At 38.8% G+C, this 2,896-nt stretch overlaps 1 protein-coding gene across 1 annotated transcript in view; it reads right to left on the minus strand.

Moving 5' to 3' along the window:
• suox (sulfite oxidase) overlaps window positions 1-172 on the minus strand; it is a 14,266-nt gene extending 14,094 nt beyond the window's left edge. Inside the window, exon 1 of the mRNA XM_005739534.1 lies at window positions 24-172. The gene's annotated coding sequence lies outside the window, so the exon portion shown is untranslated. The remainder of the gene's footprint in view (window positions 1-23) is intronic.
• Window positions 173-2,896: the final 2,724 nt, after the last annotated feature.

Raw genomic sequence — 2,896 nt, forward strand, 5'->3', positions numbered from 1 at the left:
CAAAGATGGCAAAAGTCTCTTACCGACAGTATACCCACTCGCACCTGAGTGAATTAATTGCCTCTGGTTTTTTCCACAGAAGAGCGCTGACTTCACCCCACACACCCACTACCTTTTCACAGCTCTTCAGCCAATCACCTGGCAGAGAGCAACAAACTGCCAGGTGACACTTGTTACACTCACTAGTCTTTATGCATGGTAAACTTGCAGAAATGGTGGCTGCCGCCTTACTCTACACTTTTGCAGATGTTCTGCTAAAAATTTATATCTGGTCGTTTGATTAATCATCACAGTGGAAAGGAAAAACTCCTTTTTAACAGGAACAAACGTTTAATAGAAGCGGGCACAGGGAGGGGGTGAGGGGAGGAAGAGAGCACAAAAGACCTTGTACTTTCTTTTCAAATGCAAGGAATTTGAAGTGAATCCCAAAATTTGGACCAGTAGCATGACATTTATCCATCTGCATTCATATTTGTAGAGGTTGTGATAGCTCTGACAGGTTGGCAACACGGTTACAATACCTTCTCAAATTAGTGCAGATATTATTATGATTGAGCATTATTGCTCCCAGACACATAGATCCTTATCCATTCGCTTCCACTTATCCTTTTCAGGGCGAGATACGCCCTGACACACAGAGACAGACAACCATTGGGCAATTTGGATTAATCAGTTAACCTATTCCCACAAACTGCATGTCTTTGGACAGTGGGAGGAAGCCAGAGTACCTGGAGGGAACCCACACAAACACAGGGAGAACGTGCAATGGAAATGGAATTGAACTCAGAAACGTTTTTATTCTGTGCATCTCAGCAGGAAGAGGTGAATGAAACTGCAAAATGAAGACAAAATGCCTTTTTTATGATGGCATGGCAACCTGTTTTCTCTTTTAATCCCATCTTTTCAGTTTCATTTTGAGGTCACGCCCGCAGTTTCACTTTCCTTTACACATGCAAATGGAAAACCCTGCAGTGACTCACATTTTGGAAGAACTTAGCAGTGTGCCCACATTGGTCCACTCTTGTGTTTGATGTGTCAGAGTGTTGCCCCTTTCCTTTGTCTAAACTTGGCCAATATGTGAGCTTTGCCATGTTTGAGTAATCCAGTCAAAACTGGTCTGAGGACAGGGTTGCTATGTCAACAGCAGATTTAGTGGACTGCCCTATCTTTATTTTGGCAATCTCCTGGTACATTTGTGAATGTGTGTGTGATTGGGTGGATGACTGAATGTAGTGTAAAGCGCTTTGGGGTCCATAGGGACAAAGTAAAGCGCTATACAAGTACAGGCCATTTACATTTGCACACATAGTCTTCTTGTGAATCAAAATATATATTTTCGTATCCAAGTAGTGATACATTGCCTTTTCTTTTGTTTCTTCATGTTGTTGCTAGGTAGCCCGTGAAACAGGTACTCATGTTGTGTATTTTAACATTTCACAGACAAAACCTGGTTAATGACAGATTCCACATGGAAAGAGAGCCACCAGGTTACATTCAAACTTTACACACACCTTATATAAATATTTAACAGTTACTTATGTAATACTAACAGTCTGCCAGTGGTGTGTAGGTTGTTGCAATTCGGTGGAATGTACTAATTTACAAGAGTTGTAAAGATCCCTGTAGGGTTCAGTTCAGGTGAAAAAATTGAATGGATTATGTTCTTATTGCTGTGGAGTTCATATAGATTTTCAACAGCTTATAGAATTTATTCTCTGAGCAGTGAAAGAGGTGGGAAGAGTGTGTAAGTGTTTTTATGTCTCTGTAGGAAAATTCTGTCACATATGTGCATAATAACACCTAGAATAGTGATCCTGTTGTTTTGTTAACTGGTTGGCTTTCTAGTGCCATCTACTGGTCAAATGTACTCCTCGTGTCTTAATACTTCACCACTTTGGTAACAAAAAGGGTGACACTTGAGAGGAATCTGGATTTTCTGGTTCTTTAAAATTCATCTCGAACAAATCAGAGCAGGATGGTTAAACCTGCACTGACATGCTGTCAGTTTAATGAAATGTGTTATTTTGTCAGTCCTTTAAATGCACTTGGTATGTATTTTGGGAAGGCCATTGACTATTCATGCCTCATTACTCGTTGTCATTCAACAAAGCTCTATAGTGAAAATAAAGTTTAATGTAAAAGTTAATGACTCTACTCCATCCTACAGTAACTGAATGTTAGGCAAGATAACTTCCTCTAGGATTAATAAATTAATAATAGAGAATGAAATTAGTTTTGTGAGCAAACAATATTTTAGCCTAATTAAGGCATATTAAGCTTAGTTACGGTAAACAGAAGAACAGGGCAAAGACCTGCAGGGCGCCTCTTATACAACAAATAGAGCTGTTGCAGACTAACAGACTAATATCACACAGGAAAAGCAAAGGCCATAAATAATTTTCCCCTCAAATTCTCCCAATCCGTGCATTGACTTCACTGTTATAGTTTAGTAAAATCTTTCTTACTGTTGAGATGATGGAATAAAACTGATTAAACTTAAGTTAAAGGCACTCAGCCCAAGAGGAACAACGTAATACACTCAGTTTTGCTCACATGCATTACCTTTTTAATTTGAAAAGTGGAACTAGCGATCACTGGTGCTCTCAGACACTTTAGTGGTGTTCAGCACTTAAAGTGTCTAAGTTAAACAGGGAGTTCGTTTTTCGTCAGTATGCTTCATTATACCTGCTGCATGCTAAATAAGCATATAAAGAGTCTCAGTCAAAAGATATAGTGGACTTATACCTCGAGTCATCTTGTGTAAAGTCAATATTCAGTGTTTTCCTATTAATTTATTTACAAACAGATTTCTTTGCAAGTTTGTTTCGTCCAAAACTGTTTTTTTCTTTTTTGGGAACATGCAAAATGTAATATTCAAACAGCCAGACATTCATTG

Source organism: Pundamilia nyererei, unplaced genomic scaffold, assembly GCF_000239375.1.
Source record: "Pundamilia nyererei isolate P.nyererei 1_Seehausen unplaced genomic scaffold, PunNye1.0 scaffold00092, whole genome shotgun sequence".
NCBI lineage: Eukaryota > Metazoa > Chordata > Actinopteri > Cichliformes > Cichlidae > Pundamilia > Pundamilia nyererei.